The sequence below is a fragment of the Podarcis bocagei genome, assembly GCF_964188305.1.
Source record: "Podarcis bocagei genome assembly, chromosome: 3".
In the NCBI taxonomy this organism is placed as follows: Eukaryota; Metazoa; Chordata; class Lepidosauria; order Squamata; family Lacertidae; genus Podarcis; species Podarcis bocagei.
The window spans coordinates 58,238,142-58,256,210 of NC_138127.1; the positions used below are offsets into that span (position 1 = coordinate 58,238,142).

General features: G+C 41.7%; 1 long non-coding RNA gene across 2 annotated transcripts; it reads right to left on the bottom strand.

The window, feature by feature from the left end:
* Positions 1 to 1,362: 1,362 nt before the first annotated feature.
* LOC308583202 lies at positions 1,363 to 14,026 on the bottom strand. Of its 2 annotated transcripts, none has more exons than XR_014006119.1 (4): positions 13,975 to 14,026; positions 8,032 to 8,171; positions 2,511 to 2,598; positions 1,363 to 1,639 (listed from the first exon to the last, which is right to left on the bottom strand). It is a non-coding gene; the product is annotated as an uncharacterized lncRNA (long non-coding RNA). The 2 variants fall into 2 exon arrangements; XR_014006120.1 differs by having other exon boundaries at positions 1,363 to 1,706.
* Between the last annotated feature and the right edge of the window lie 4,043 nt (positions 14,027 to 18,069).

An 18,069-nucleotide genomic window follows, 5' to 3' on the forward strand; every position in this document is an offset into this window, starting at 1 on the left:
TTTCCCTCAAGAACTTCCTTCCCAATGCTCATTGGTGTTCACATCCACATCAGGGTAAGTAACCTGATTTCTGAGATGGGAAGCATCTCAGAAATGGTCTTCATGAATACAACTATTTTTGACCTTTATGCTCTCATCGATATACAGTAAATGCCCATTGGCTATTAATTCCAATGAGAGGTTTTTTAACTGAGCCCACACCACAGGAGTTCTTTTGCAGTATCCACAGGGGCACACCAGCAAAAGTTTCCATGGCAAAAGGAAACCACATACCATCAGTAATAAGGGAAGTGGACTAGAGATGAGCAATTTCGCCGCTAATTGTCAGCACTTCTGGCTTTATTAAAGTGTTAGTAATGTATCTCTCTCTCGTTTAGCCATTAGTGCTAATATTTATGAAGAGAGAAGACATCTGTGTGGTTTACATATCCAGGATAAAACTGCTGGTGATTACAGGGGACTAAAATTAGGAGATTTGGCTGCTCGTCTCTGTCTCAGTTCGCCACTGCCTTTAAAGATGTTGAAACACCCCCTGAACAAACTAGCAATAGCTCCACTGGGTTTCAGAAAAAGGCATTTCACAGTCCTCCGTGGAGATGCTACAGAACCTGGGACTTTCTGCAAGCAAAACATCTTACCTTTCACTTATCCACCCCCACTCCACACGCCACACCCTGCAGTCACATGTACAAATTTTACTGAAAATTTATTCGTCCTTCATCACACAATACTTACTTGGGTTTGCTTGTTGTGGAAAGGCTTCCCCCTTTCATTCACCTGGTATTTTAAATACAACCACACTGCAGTACAGAGAAAACAGAGATTTAATATGCCATATGTCACTGTTTGCTCAGGAAAAGACCTTCCATGTTTTCTTCTGCTATTTTCACTGTGAACTCAGGGGCACATATGAAAGCCTACTGTGAGTCATGTTTTGAGAATCTATTTTTTTGTCAAGGTTTCTGTATCATGTTAAAAACAATGAGCAAAGAGGCAATTAAACATTTCAGTCGCTGGGAATGGAGGCAAAGCAATGATTAGAATTATTATTATTTTGGCTGGTTTTAGGAATCTGAAATGCAAATCCGTTTCATTTATAATTTTTGCCTATCAAAAGTTCCTCAAAATAAATAGATAAATAAAAAAAAATACATGCTGCCTGGGTTTGCCTTGCTGTTGAATCTATTAACCCAGTTGGTGGAATAATTGCAAGGTACTTTGGTTTAATTACAGCACAGCAATGCGGTGCAGTTAAATATCCATATAATTTTATATTACTGCCCTCAAGGCCTCTTCATGGAATCAAACTTACTTTTTGTTTTAAAAAAAGAGAAAAAAATCAATTTGAAGCTGCTCAGGAAGTGGTGGGAAATGACTTTACTCTAGTTACTTCCATATTGTCCATCAGCTTTATTCTCATTTCTGAAGATTAATGTAAATTGCCTAAGAAAAAAATCTTCCTAGTTAATTACGCTTTAGGGAACTTTGTTCTTTTCTCCAAATTCTATTTCAGGCCCTCGTCTTATCCTTTCATAAGCCACGGTTGTTCATTAGGAAATTGCAGGCGGCGTTATCTTCCAGCAAACCTTTCTCCTCCTCTTATGGCTCCCTAGGCATCAACTTTTTGCATTGCACAGCTCTGTAGGAAGCAGCCAGGTCCAATATGTTCTCTTTTAAAAAAAGAAAATGAGGACTCGGCTATACAACTACAAATAAAACGTTTTAAATATAAATGTGACACTAGATGGTGACAATGAGCTATGCAAATTTCAATGTCTTTTTCAAAACATTTTTTTAAAAAAATCATTTTCACAGCGTTTTTTATATGCATGCCGATTCCACCTAACTTGCCTGAACCGTTACCACCTCCCTTGCACTTGTGGAAAATATAAATATGATTAATATGACACCCATCACCCAAGTATTTATCACCATGATTGTTTAAGCAACATTTAGGCTGTGGTACTCCAACCCTGCAATCCTAAACCCACTTACTAGAAAGAAAATCCCATTGAATTCATGGCTTCTCCACCCTTCCGCTTGTCCCATGCGTAGAAAGCACAGATCTGAGATGTTTTCCGCTTGTCCTCTGCTTTCTGGACATGGGTGTGAATGGTTTTGCAATCTGCTCTGCTGTTCTTGCCGTATCACTTTCTAAGTACTAGTGACAAGAGTAATGTTTAAAAATGAAGTTAAATCATAGCATTGAAAATGGTTGGACTGGTCCCATTTTATCTAAAGCGAAAGGCAGCCTAATTCCTTTGGACTTCTCCAAGGGGCCAATGGCTCAGGGGTAGAGGGCCTTATTTGCATGTAGTTGTTCCCTGGCATGCCCAGTTAAAAGGACCAGGCAGAAGGTAATGCGAAAGACCTCTGAGAAGCTGGAGAACCACTACCTGGCAGAATAGGTTAGATGTGCAAAGGCACTGAGGTATAAGGCAGCTAGCTAACTTCCAGTGCAACAGCCCATAAGATGCTGCATAAGGATTCAGTGCCAATGGATTTCTTACCTCCTCAAGCTAGACTGCTCCTGGCCATGTAGAAGCTCCCTCTGCTGTCTCCATGTGGCACTGGGGAATCTTTGTAAGGCATCTTTGGCTGTGATATGATTACAAAAAGCCCTGATGCAATTATTTAAGCAAAGGCAATTCCATCTCAGACCCCTAAGAAAGAGGTCAATCATCAAAACCCAATCTGGTGCAAAACTGATTGGTTCTTCAAACAAGAATGAAGAATGCAAATGGCATTGTAGCCCTGTGGTTGATCCAGCCCTGCAGTTTTCCTGGGTGGAGGGAAGCTACATCCTTGGTGCACTTAGTGAACTGTCTCCTAGTGTCTGGAGCCCTGTTGGATGAATCTGCTTTTCAGCTGTAAATCACTTTGAGATCCCTCATTGGAAGTGAGGCATACATGAAATGAATTCTTATCACCACCACCACCATCAGGATCATTGAGGCTGAATGGACAAATGAGCTGGATCTCTCACATAGAAACTTGGCACATTACCTTTCCACGCACAAAACCCAATAAAAGAGATCACATATCACCAACATTATGTCGTTTAAATTATCAAGGGCTGTCCTGGATTTGTCAGCCTCTAAAACTAAAAACCAGGTGTGCCTGAGAATCTGGATGAGGCTAATGGACTTGACTTTCCAGTTTTGCACAGGGTCTGTGATGGACCTGTAAAATGGGTAATAAACAGCCTTTCCTGTAAATGCATCTTACAGTTATAAACCAGGCACCTACTTCCAGGCATAGGTAAAGCACTTGACATGTGCTGCAAAGACATTCTATACGCAGGAAGGCACACACTGCAGCTATTCGGCAACAGAGCTTCATCCTTTTCTGTTCTGCAACCCTTCCTGGAGCAATTTGACAAGTTCAAAGAGTGTGAAGGAGCTCTGCATCCTGGGCTGGAGCCTAACAAATGACCGGGCTTGAACTCTCAAACAGTAAGTAGCATTGAAGGATTACTTTCCCATTGATGCAGATCCCAAGTGGACATTTTGCAGTGGCTTGAAAGGGAATAAATAATGAGGGGTGACTGATCATAAAGTGCAAGGCACTTTATTTCTGGTGGCTCCTTCCTATTAATTTGCTGCCGCACACCTGTGCGAGGAAGCAACCTTGGAGCAGATGGCTGATCAGCCTAGTGAAGGGTGAGTGTCAGAGAAACAACACATGCTCAATCTCTAGGGGAACAGTGCTCTGAAAAACGCCCAGTCTTCAGAGTTGGAGGATTCTCTGAGCAGAAGTGCGGCCAGGTCATTTTAGACCAGCCTTCATGAAGTTGGTACCCTTCAACTGTTTCAAGAGAAACTACCCAACAGTATGACATGACAATATTCCACTTCAGGAATTGGAGGGCCATTTTTCACTGGAGGTATTTAAGAAGAGGGTTGATGGCCATCTATCAGGGTTGCTGTTGGAGCAAGATTCCTACATTGAACAGGTTAGGCTAAGTGATTTCCAAAGTCCCTTCCCACTCTACAATCCCTTGGTTCTGTGAATATGTGCCTTAAAAAGCGCTGAAAAGCAATTCCTTTCCTGAAAATTCTCATCCATCCTGATAAATGCTGAAATTCAATTGTCACTTAGCTGGGGAGAGGTAAAACTGGATCATTCGTAGAAGGCACAATGTTTCCTGAGTTGAGTAGTGGATTGTTGGGCATGGTGGTGTGTCACAAGTTTTCCAAACCTATTATCTGAGATTCTTTACCGGAACACAAGGGACATGGGTGGTGCTGTGGTCTAAACCACTGAGCCTCTTGGGCTGCTGATCAGAAGGTTGGCGATTCAAATTCCCACGACAGAGTGAGCGACCGTTGCTCTATCCCAGCTCCTGCCAACCTACCAGCTCAAAAGCATGCCAGTGCAAGCAGGTAAATAGGTACCGCTGTGGTGGGAAGGTAAACGACGTTTCTGTGCACTCTGGTTTCTGTCACAGTGTTCCATTGTGCCAGAAGCAGTTTCATGCTAGCCATATTACCCAGAAAGCTGTCTGTGGACAAATGCTGGCTCCCTCAGCCTGAAAGCAAGATGAACGCTGCAACCCCATAGTCGCCTTTGACTAGACTTAACTATCCGGGGGTCCTTTACCTTTACCTTTACCTGAACACGCTGGATATCTAATCTGGGGTCTTGTATATGTAACAGATTTGCTCTGCCACTGACCTACAGCCACGCCAGTATGAAAATAATCTTTTGATATGACAACCCCATAGCCAACTGAGCATTGTACTGCCTTCAGAAGATAAGCTCCAGCAGAGTTGTCCAGGGGAAATTTCCAATACTGTACTTTGCAATTCAGAGGTTCTAAAATAGTGTTCCCGATTCCAGAACTGGGTGTGCCCAAAGGCTCCAGGTTGGAATGAGAGAAATGCCAGTAGCTTTTAATTTTCCGTGTACCTCCTGTGTAATGGTTTTAAAGATCTGTCAGTCCCATCATAAGATTTGACCATTAAGAACTGCTTACATTCCCAGATCTTCATTCAGATGTTAATAAATTTCTCCATAACCCAGTATATTCAATAGCTCTTAGTGATCAAACTTGACTTGTTATTTTGAATTAACATTTGGGACTACTGTATTACTGGGAGGAGAGGGATTATGTGTTGCCAGTTGTCTTCAGTGTAAGGAGTTTGGTAGCTTAGCATGTATTTCCAGAGGCCATCATTGGTTCAACAAAAAGGATTACATATGTAGTACAGAGTCACAGCACAAAGCAAAATGGTATGAAGCAAAACAATGGTTTAGGATTGCTGCCAACTTTACATCAAAGCCCATGGTTCTATCAATGCGGGAAATTGTGCAAAAACGACAGGCATCCATATACAAATTCACTTTATTTTAGCTGAATCTGTGGAAACGTTCATCAAGGAACTGCTTTAGTGCTTTTAGCACCACTGCTGCAAACATTTTGTATTCTGGATGTTTTAACTCTTCCTTGCCAAATCCATCTCCCATAAACTTTCCAAAATCCATGGTACCACTTTTATGTGCTAAGAAGTTATATATTATTTATGCAGCCTTAAGAGCACTTTAAAAAAAACCAAACACACACACACAACCCTCACACAATTCAGTACATTTGTAAATTAAATAAACCTATGTCAGAGCAACTATACATGGATGTGGCACTTTTGTTAAGCTGGCAGCATTCCTGTATCATACGATTTCCATTCTGGAGATATTCTATATGAATATTCAGAGAAGTATGTGATCCAATCAACAGCTGCATTCCAATCCACATATAAGTTCAGAACCATCTTATTAGGTTGGTATGATTTTAAATGTGGACTGAATTTTTTCCAATCATCCCTACTTCAACCTAACATTTAATTTTGCAATGGTTGATACTGAAGTTTAGGTATGCAAAATATTTAATCCTAAAAGTATATATTTTAAATCAACTAGCCTTGTCAAAAACTTGGCTATTGCTTCACTCTCAGAAGAGTAGTCATGAAAGAACAAAGGAAGAACAGTTTTAGGAGAGAGAAATTTCTCACAAGCCAGAGTTCAAGAAGAAGGCCAGAGGGCCTCAGAATGGAAGCTTGAAGAAATTCTTGAAAAGTCATACAGAACTTTCAAGTTGCTGTTTTAGCTTTACCTAGCAGCTATTCCAACACTGAGGAAATCATGCAAAAGCCTTTATTACTATGTCAGGATAAAAATTTGGCTACTGAAGCTGTTGTGACTAAGGGAAAGAGTGACATTGTTCTGGGCAAATCCAACACAGGCAAGAAATAAGTTTGCTCCTTGCAGAAAGAAAAGAAGTTTAAAAAAGAAGTTGTGACTGAGGGCGACCAGGGGCAAGAGAAGAGCAATAAAGTAGTAAAAGGTATAAAGAGCAAAATGGTCTCTCAGGTATAATGTCTGTCACCTCACCTCATAAAAAGCCAGTGTAGTAAAAGAGTCAGTGTAGTGCATAGGCACCAACTCCTAGGGCCAGAGGTGCGGGGCTCCATACTTTGTCTTCTCCTGACGATGTGTGCATGGCGCGTGTCACGCACGTGATGTCACATGTGCACGTGACACTGATCCCCCTCACTATTGTGTGCACGATTGCACTTCTGGTGTGGTGCAGTGGTTAAAGTGTTGGTCTAGGGCCTGGGGGGCCAGGGTTCAAATCCCCACTCAGTCACAAAACTTACTGGGTTCCCTTGGGCTAGTTGCTGGATTTCCATCTACCCGGTTGTGAGAAAGAAAAGTGGAGGAGAAGCTCCATGAACTCCACCTTGAGCTCCTTGAAGGAAAGGTAGGATATAAATGAACAGACCTTCTTCTAATTCAGTCAGATATGATGCCTCAGGGATAGCATGCTAAATTAAGATAGGTATGACCACTGGAAATTTTCCAGTGGACCCACTGGGTCTCCTCAGTTGCCTAATGAAGCCACACCTGGGAAATGTGGGTTTCTGTAGTTCTTTCTTCACCAGCATCAGCTACTGCCCATCAATGTTATTGCCAGGCTAAGACTTCTGCCAGGGCCACTCTCAAGTGACCTGTACACTTTCCTTTCTACTCAGATTTATCTGGCTCTAATCCCATATCTTACAGCCAACTGTGATCCTTCAGGATTGGGAAAAATGCCAAATAAAAATAAAGGCATCAAGTAAATGGACGATCAAAAGAAGAGGCCAGCTTTAGCATGGAATGCAACCCAGAGACAGCTGAGCATGTTTCACTTCCATTGAAATTGAATGGAACAAAAATATACTCTTCTGCCAAGACTGTGCCTAACTTTTGCTGGATTTTACCTACTGGCATAGTGGGGAAATAGCAAGGCAATGGATTTTACCTACTGGCATAGTGGGGAAATAGCAAGGCTGATCCCAACATTCTCAGATAAATATTTTGGATAAATTCTTAGATATTGGGAGCCAAAATGGGACGGGGAAGGGGAAAAAATCAGGTAGAGAAAGTTCCAGTGCTCGGGCAGGGTACTTTTGCAGGCTGGAGATGTTGTTGTTGTTGTTGTTAACATTACCATCATCAAAGAGTGGCAGGAGCAGTCAAAGGCTCTCTTCATCCTTAAATATTTTTTCCTCCTTTCCCTCTCATTTTGTACTGTTTTTGGGACCGAGTTCCAGGGGCGGAGAGGATCCTCCTCCATGATTGCTGGATGCCAAGTTCGATACATTGTATTCAGCTTGTAGAAGACGGCGAGAATACGACAGGAGACAAATATATGCAGGAGCGGTTAGCTTAATATGCATACGCCTTGAAAGGTCTGAGAGGCGTTATCAGCGCCACTTCTCAATGAATTTAAAAGAAGGTGACAGACTCGCTATTCAGGGTGCACACAATGTTCCACCGGTGATAGATTCCAATCAGGGAGCATCCAGGAAATATTACATGAATGTCACAAGCTGCTGCCAACGCACATTCATTTGTTATACGCTGAATGAGAGGCAGTTTATATTTCAGCAGAGATATAAAAGAGCGAAAAGGAAATATAAATCAAGAGCATTTCTGCTTTGGTAACAGAAAAGTAGATGCTCTTGGGGACAAATGGTTGGAGCTTACCTTTAAGCTCCCTGTGCTTGACAACTCACTGTTCCGATTGCTCTTGAGGCTGCAGCATGTGCTTTCAAACCATCTCACACAGTAACTGCTGATTTAGGGATCTAGCGTTCGCTGGATGCCACACACCAGAGCTGAAATTACTGAAATGTGTAATTCATGTAGTCAAAGTCTACACTCATCCTGGCTGGGGCATTAATAACACAGAACTGGGGGGGGGCTGTGCTACACTCCAGGGTCTTGCATGTGATCCTGCCCCCCAAATAACCCTGGAAACCACCTGCCAGTCAGCATAGACTATCCAGAGCTAGGTGGACCAGTGGTCTGGCTAGGGCTGCATAAGCATATTAAATTTAAAGCATATTAAAAGTGCATTTCCCCCCTCAAAGAATTCTGGGTACTGTAGTTTATCCCTTAGTAAAGGACCCCTGACCATTAAGTCCAGTCGCAACCAACTCTGGGGTTGCTGCGCTCATCTCGCTTTATTGGCTGAGGGAGCCAGTGTACAGCTTCCGGGTCATGTGGCCAGCATGACTAAGCCGCTTCTGGCGAACCAGAGCAGCGCACGGAAACACCAGTTTACCCCTTACAGCATTACAATTCCCAGCAATCTTTAACAAACAACAGTGTCCAAAATTCCCTGAGAGGGGAAACATGTTTCAAATGTGCACTAAAACTATAGAGTGTATGCAGCCTCAGTATAAAGATTGTTTCCTACATTCCTGTGTAGGGTGGGAGAGTCAAGTTTCTCCTCCAGTCCCAGCAATGCCCCTCTGGACAAAGCCCTTATATTCTCCCATAGATAAATAGCTGCTACATACTCCAATGAGGAAGTGATTTTGCTTTTGTGAGAAAACATGGGCGATTCCAGTGAGAGCGAAGCATGACCCACAGTAATGGCTGATTTGGTTGCCACCAACAGGAGCCTAGCAGCTGCAATATCTAGGCTGCCTCTGCCTGCCCCCCAGCCCCTTGCAATAAGCTGTGTGCTTAGCCACTCCCCTTACTGTTTTCTACCCATGTCTCTTGTGATGGGAGAAGCAACAGAACAGTGGCTTATGCATTCAGTGGTGGATGAACTATATTGATTAGCATAGGATTCAGTTTGCTACTGCTGAAGATTAGTGAATAATTGCTTCCTGTATTGAATATATTTCTACAACAAGGGATAGGAGTAGTCTCCTAGAAAACAAACCCACCCACCCAGCATTAGTGATCAAACAACATGGCTCTAGTGGCTGGAAAGACCCATACTTCTTCAGGCAGAAAGAATCAAAATACGCTCTCCCTTTGCAATTATTTAAAGGCTGCATTAAATCTAAACTCAAATGCAAACCAAAATAGAGCCATCTTTTTCCTGCAGTTTTAAAAATCTATGGTCTTTGATAAAGAGACATATTAGAATATACTGTCTGGCACTGAGGTATTAAATATATTAACTAGTCCCCCCCCCCCAAAGAAAAAGTATTTTGCAAAGAAGGATTGTATATTCATATGGAAGTTGAGAATTTTGTCAGGGAAAATATACAGCCTCAGACAGCCAAATAAATTTATAGTCTACTATGTTACACATGATGGTGAAATGACTTGGCATGGTTTGCATATCATGCTGAAATTTCCTTAGAAGATGTCTAATATATCAAATAAGCTGCATTTCAGTAAGAAAGAAGGCTATTCAATCTGCTCTATGCAGTAACAATATTGAGCCAAATGCCATCCTTTCCATTTGTTTTGCTGATGCAGCATGAAGAGCACCAACTGAAGTGTTTACAAAGTGTGAGAAACAAAAAGTTTTTATTGGTTGCTGTGCTCTCCTCTCAGTTCACCAGAACTGTTTTAGATTTTATGTATTAAGAGCCCCACAGGACTCTGCCTCTATCTCAGAGTGACTACCTTTAGGAAATTCCTGATGGTTCCATATTTTTACTACTACAGTGGTACCTCTGGTTATGAACTTAATTCGTTCCGGAGGTCTGTTCTTAACCTGAAACTGTTCTTAACCTGAGGTACCACTTTAGCCAATGAGGGCTCCTGCTGCCGCTGTGCCGCTGGCACGTGATTTATGTTCTCATCCTGGGGCAAAGTTCTTAACTCGAGATACTACTTCCGGGTTAGCAGAGTCTGTAACCCGAAGTGTTTGTAACCCGAGGTGTTTGTAACCCAAGGTACCACTGTACTATTATTATTATTTTAAAATATTGTATATGGTCTTTAAAAGCTAAATTCTTCCAAGGCAGCTTAAAGATAAAAATGTAATAAAATCACAATGTGTACTTAATTAAAGGCAGCTGAATTAAAAGAAGCCCAAAACAAAATAGCTTATATATATATATATATATATATATATATATATATATATATATATATATATGCAGGTTTTGGTGTCTTCGGGTGTCTTCCCGTGTAAGAGTTGGGGTGTCTAGGCGACGTTTCGACGAGGTCTCACTCGTCATCTTCAGGCTGGTGCTTTCGGCTTCTTGTTACTGGAACAGAGCAGGATCTCAGTGTTTGAGTTCCTATAAATACTGTTGAGGGGGTGTGGTGTATAGCCTCCAACGTTCTGGGCAGAGAGGAAGTTCCAGGTTAGTGTGTCTTTTCTTCTTTTGTTCATTAATTACTTGAGGGATATCTTGAGTGATTTCTTGAGTGATATTCTGAGTACCACTTAGGAGGGTCATTAGGTGTGGATTAGTTGCTAAAGCTTTCGTGTCTTGACCTCTTGACCTTGTGAAGAGTTTTTTTTCTGAGAAGATGGCTGTACTGCACTTAGTTGTGCTCTGGCTTGGCTTCGTGTATAGGGGCGAGCTGTGGTTTTGTGCCCTGTGCCAGCCAGATCTGTGTAGGGATTGCAGGGGGGTGCAGCATCCGGAGGTGCCACTATGGTTTGGCTACTGGATGGTGTCTGTAATTTATCTGTGGAGAGGGTCTGGGTTTGGGTCTGGTGTGGTTGATTGGAGATGGCGTTCTGTGTGCCTCTGGTTCTGGTGTCGGTTTTTGTGGGGAGGGCTATTTTCCAGATGTCTGGCAGGCGGGACGTATCGTTGTGTTGTGATGAACACATCGGACTACCAAGCAAAACTATCAAATCTACTCCAAGACCCTACCTACCAACCTATAAAAACAGATCCCACCACCTATCTGGAAAAAACCACCAAATCCAAAATAAAAGCCTCTCCTATCAGTGAAGAAATCCAGCTAAGAATCATCCCCAGAGAAAAATCATCCAGATGCCCCAAACTCTACGGTCTCCCCAAGATACACAAAGAAGGAACACCACTCAGACCAATAGTCAGCTCCATAGGCTCACCTCTACAAAATCTCGCTAAATTTCTCGCTAAGCAACTTCAGCCCTATGCAGAATCTATCGCTTCACACGTTACAAACTCCTTCCAGTTCATAGAAACAATAAAGAAGCAAAACCTACATCCCGATGACCTACTTGTGAGCTTCGATGTTGTATCTCTCTTCACACAAGTGCCCATTAATGAAGCCTTGACAGCCATTCAAAACAAATACAATCCCCCCGAATACATCCTGGACCTGACCAACCACTGCCTAACCAACACGTACTTCATCCACAATGGACAAAGATACAAACAGATAGAAGGAGCACCTATGGGATCACCCCTCTCACCGGTCATCGCAAATCTGTACATGGAACACTTTGAAACCAATGCTTTAGACAAGTCAGAACACAAACCCAAACTTTGGCTCAGGTATGTTGACGACACCTTTGTAATTTGGCCACACGGGAAGAAAAAACTAGATAGCTTCCTCACACATCTCAACAGCCTACACCCCAAAATACAATTCACTATGGAAATAGAAGCCAACAACCAACTTCCCTTCCTTGACGTCCTAATCTACAAAAAACCTGATGGCTCCCTAGGACACACTATCTACCGGAAAAAAACACACACCAACCGCTACTTACATGCACAATCACACCACCACCCTGCACAAATAAACTCCGTAGCCAAGACTCTCATCTCCAGAACCAAACGCCTGGCTGACAAAGACCACTTGACAACTGAGTTACAGAATCTTTCAAATGTGTTAATCGCCAACGGATACCAGCAAAACAGGGTTACGAAGCTAATCCAAAAAGAAACACCCCCCAAAAAGCAAGACACAGAAGAAAACAATGGCATGGCCCTCCTTCCTTATATCAAGGGCACTACAGATAAAATTAGCAAAATCCTCCATAAACACAATATCAAAACAGCCTTTTGCACCAACCAAAAAATAGCCAATATCCTCAGAAACCCCAAAGATAAAATCCAGTTAGAAAACCAAGGGGTCTATGAAATACCCTGCAAAGTCTGCCCAGCCACGTACATTGGACAAACAAACAGACGAATAAATGCACGTATCGCAGAACACAAGAATGCCGTCAAAAAAGAGGAAAAAACTTCCTCTCTTTACCAACACATGAAAGAAACAGGACACGAAATTAATTTTGCAGATTCCAAATTGCTCTTTAACATGGAACACCACCACAAGAGAATAATCATGGAAGCCATCGAGATAGAGAAACACCCTCACAACATGAACAAGCGTGACGATACGTCCCGCCTGCCAGACATCTGGAAAATAGCCCTCCCCACAAAAACCGACACCAGAACCAGAGGCACACAGAACGCCATCTCCAATCAACCACACCAGACCCAAACCCAGACCCTCTCCACAGATAAATTACAGACACCATCCAGTAGCCAAACCATAGTGGCACCTCCGGATGCTGCACCCCCCCTGCAATCCCTACACAGATCTGGCTGGCACAGGGCACAAAACCACAGCTCGCCCCTATACACGAAGCCAAGCCAGAGCACAACTAAGTGCAGTACAGCCATCTTCTCAGAAAAAAAACTCTTCACAAGGTCAAGAGGTCAAGACACGAAAGCTTTAGCAACTAATCCACACCTAATGACCCTCCTAAGTGGTACTCAGAATATCACTCAAGAAATCACTCAAGATATCCCTCAAGTAATTAATGAACAAAAGAAGAAAAGACACACTAACCTGGAACTTCCTCTCTGCCCAGAACGTTGGAGGCTATACACCACACCCCCTCAACAGTATTTATAGGAACTCAAACACTGGGATCCTGCTCTGTTCCAGTAACAAGAAGCCGAAAGCACCAGCCTGAAGATGACGAGTGAGACCTCGTCGAAACGTCGCCTAGACACCCCAACTCTTACACGGGAAGACACCCGAAGACACCAAAACCTGCATTCCTGTACCCGTGAAAATCTACGAAAGCATATATATATATATATATATATATATATATATATATATATATATATACATACATATATATATATATATATATATATATATATATATATATATATATGGGGAATCTTAATAAAGTTATCTAACTGGGTCTGCCTTTAAGCACAGTTTGGAAACTTTAGCTTGTTCAGAGTGTGTCTACCAGAGTTAGGAATGGGGGTGAGGATCTTTGCTCTACCAGCTGCACTGAATTTGGGTGCATTTCTGAGCCCCATTTTAAAGTACTGGCTTTAACCTTTATACCATTATAAATGGATTGAACCCAAGCTATTTGTTGGACCACTGCACACATATCATCTTGCCTGCGTGCTGAGATCTGCATCCAAGGTTGTTTTGGTGTGTCCACCGCCTAGATTAATAATGATGAACAGGCAGATGTGAATCTCATAAGGGCAGAGAAGAGATCACTACCGCCATCACATGTTTTCACTAGGGACAGGTGACTCTGTCAGCTTGGGTTTCTCTGTTTTTCACACTGATGTTCAGTTCTCCGTACCAGTTTGCAGTTTAATGTATATTTTCCCTTAGGATATGCATTTTTGTACACATTACTTGGCTGGAGAACTGCATTTTGTTTTGGAAAGTGTAAATTTGGAAAATTCACCTAAAATGCAAACTGAAACTAATTTCACCCCCATGTTTACTCACAGCCTCTTTGAGAGTCAATGGCAGCCCTCTCCACTCCTCTTCTCAAGCTGATCTATAATCCTATAGTTAGCTGTGAAGAAACATTCTAGAATTCACAATTTTCTGGATTTGACTTGAAGCCCCAGAAGCAACATGTTCTTGAGGGTTCATGTGAATATTGCCTTGCATTTAATATCCCTGAGGATTTATTCCTGTGAAAACAAGACAGAAAAAAGCTTCCAGAGAAAACTTAGTAATATAAAAAAGGTTAACCTATTCTATGTAACAGGAAAAAGTTGAAATACCTTCATTTTATAACAACACTCTTAAGTTCAAGACATGAAACAAAGTTTAAATTTTTTAACTACTTTGTGAGTCTGACTTCTGCCACAGTCCAATAAATGTATGTGTTTGATGTGTGCAAATACATCTTTGTACACAAAACATCTTCAATAGGGATAGTGCAGAGCTTTTCCAAGTGAAGAAAAAATACCCTATAAAATTTTAAGTGCTGAAGTCAGAGTTTAAGGCACAGGACTTTGCGTGTTCAAGTATTTATGTGCTGAAGATATCTTCTGAAGCATCGGTTGTTAAGTCATGAAATAGAATAATGAAAACAGCAATTTTAAGACTAACCCCCCTTTTTTATCCTTATTACGCAATTGCCTGATCACAGCATCATATTTAAAAGTGCCATAAAAAGTCCCATTTTAAGCTTTAATATGAAACTCGTTTGTATTTCTTCCTTCAGACCCGACTAACAGTGGTTGGCAAGGAGGGAAATTTCACATTAATGTTTGCTTCTAGGACACTTACTACTTTGTAGGTTAAACAATTTACAGTGCCCAAAGAATAAAAAGACTCCATATAGGTTTTTGTAACTATGTTAATAACTTAGAAGCTGTTTTTATACCAAAGGCCAGATGTTCTCCAGAAATCAGGAAGGCTACTGATGATAGAATGAAATCTATCCAAGAAAAACATACAGCAGCAATAAGAAAACAAACAAAAAAATCCCAGGAAAGGTGGAACAAACACCAACAGACAACTCCTTTCAATGCTCTTTTCTCTTCAACTCTGACAAACAGCCTGAGGGGCAGTCCAAACTAAAGGTGGTCTGATAGCCACACCACATGCACACACTTTGCATGCAAAAGGTCCCTGAAGGATCCTCCAGTGATTTTCAAGGGGGACAGGGGGCTGCATAAGGAAAGGCATTTGACTCATCTAATGGGAGTTAAGAAAGGGCCATAGCTTCGAGCACATGCTCTGGAAGTAAAAGGTCCCAGAGCTGATCCTTGGCATCTGCAGGAAGGGCTGGGAGAGGCTTCTGTCTGAAACCCTGGAGTGTCTGTGCGAGTCAATGTAGGCAAAACTGAGCTAGATGTATGCTTCCTGCCTTCCTATTCCGGGTCCAAGCAGCCACATGGCAAAGCCAGGGTTTTTGTTGGGGGGACATTTTTGTTAGGGGAGTAAAGCCGAGAAGACTGGTCAGTTAGTTAAGTATACCAGTGGCCAAAATTGTGGAAACCTTTGGGGAAAGTGTATTTCTGAGGTTTGATGGCTCATAACACCACTTTTTGGGGAGTAATACCATAAAAGTATATATCAATGGAAAGATAATTTAATGAAGAATGTAATGCAACAAAGTTTGTTCAATTATTAGTATTCTATTAAAAAGTATAGCCAAATAGCCAGAAAAAGGAAGCACAACTTGCTTAGGTTGATATGCAGTAGCTTTCATTTGAATGTAGTCAATGAGCATGAGTGTTTAGAGAGCCAATCAGGTGTTATGAGCCATCAAACCTCAGAAATATACTTTCCCCAAAGGTTTCCACAATTTTGGCCACTGGTGTATTTCTTATTGTTTTACTTGATTGAGGGGGTAGGGGCAGCTACACCCATGACCAGCCATACTAATTGCAGAAAGATAGAACCAAGATTAAATAAAATATTGAGAGATGGATGGCTCAAGGTCATAATGTTTCATGGTGGGCTTGCATGGGTTTCCTGTGCCTGTTTCACAGGAAAGGCTCCTCCACTAAATAAGCTACGCTCCTTGCCCTAACAGATCTAGCTTCACATAGGACCTAAGAGGTGGGGTCAGGATGTCCATAAAGGAGAAGAGGCTCCCAGCCCATCAGACAGGTTGTCCACAGGTCTGACCATTCTAATTCTTTCAATTTGAAGGTACCAACTTTCTCTCAGCATTGGCACAACAGCATCCATCAATACTGGTATTCAAGCACTTTAGATCCTATGTGGCTCAGCTGAACTATGTGACCTTTTAAGAATGAGAATGGTTTTTAGCAGAGACGCTACTGAAGCCGAATCACCAAAGGCATTTGTGCAAGCTTCAAAGATTCAGAAAAGTGAGCTTTAGAGGCATGAAACCAGGAAGAATCATTTCAGGGTACCATTCCTTTTTGTTGCTGTACGGCTTGGTCAGGCTCATGGCAAAATTCCACTCAGAATGGAATTTTCTGAATATCTCTATGTTGAGCTTCCCCACACAGATTTTTTTTCTAATTCCCCTCTCACTCTTTGATCTCAACAGAAAGTGAATTATTTTCACTCTGGTTCTGCTGAAAATGCAAACAATTCTCACATATTATTATATACATTAATTATATACATTATACCCATTATTTCTGCCATATGTATTATACATCTATTTTTGTGTATAATTTTGTGCACAATTAGTCAGACTTTTTTTGAACCCTCAGGCATGAGTGTGTCTAATCTAAGGAGGTGGCCTGATGCAGGCAAAGCTCAATCAGGTCGGAACCACCCATTTTGCGTATAAACCAGTTTAAAACAGATCCTTCATCCATCCCTATTCACCACATATTCATTGGCATTTGTGCCATTTCAGCAGTTACATCTTAGCCTTCATTTCAGGATGAGAAGAAAGGGAGCAGAATGGGGATCGTTTGGTTTGGAATCCCATTCATTCCCAAACATTGCTTGTATGTGGGCATCTGCTTGGCCACTGTGAGAACAAGACACTGGACCAGATAGGCATTGGCTTCTTCCAGCAGGACTCTATTAGGTTCTTAAATGAGATTGTCTCCTCAACACTGGTGCAAGAGAGCACTGATGTTTCATAGTAGTCAGCGTCCTCTTGCTGCTTATTTGGGTCTGGCCCCCTGCTGCTTATTTTTTAATGCCTCTTCACAGATGCAATACAAACTTTTTACCTTAGGCCACAGGAGCTGAAGCAGCAGCATAGAATGAAGCCAGTAGACTATATTTGTCTTTCAAAACTAATTATCCATTAGGGAATTTGGCATAGGTGATCCTGCCTCAGTGCCCGTTGTTGGATCAGATGACCTTCGGGTCCACAGCAAGTCCTCACAATTCCCTTATTCCACAATTTTCACAAAACGTTTTTCGATTAGCCTACCCAGACCAAAGTCATCTCTTTTTCTTTTCTTTTCTTTTCTTTTTTTGAATGGCTGAGGTCACAGTTTTTATTTAGGCAGAGTTTTTGTTGTTTATCCTAAAATCGTAGGTTTCAGGGTTTTGTTTTGTTTTTTAAAAAATCACAAAATGAAAGAATGTGTTTTCCATTGCATCACGACTGCTCAGATGGCATTTGTGTTTCTCAGGGGAAACCAATCTCTTGTGAAGGACACTGGATGTTTTGCCCAGGGTAACATCCTTCGCCTGCAAGGCACTATGCGCAACCTGAGTCAGTCCATGAAATTCATCACACACAAGCAAGCAGACAATGAAATGAAAAGCATTCATCTGAAACCCAAGACCAGATGCTTCCATGGTAAGCTTTCAGCATGGTTCACTTAATCCTGTCAAAGCCTTTATGATGGCAGGAAAAGAGAGAGTATGTACGTGTGGGTGCGTAATACTTTTTATTCTTTACAAATAACCACCTACTGGAATTTTAGGTCTTGCCCACCACAAATAACTTTGTTTTTGAAAACATGCAAAGTTTTTGTTTGTTTGTTTGTTTTTACTGGGCCATCTTTCAAAGAGATAAGAAGACTAGGTATGGTGTTAGCTGTATACTGGGGCTTTAATGAGGTAAAATGGATAGGAAGATTGATCTCAGCCACAAAGAAAGCAGGGAGCTCCCGCTTACTTTCTCTTTCTCTT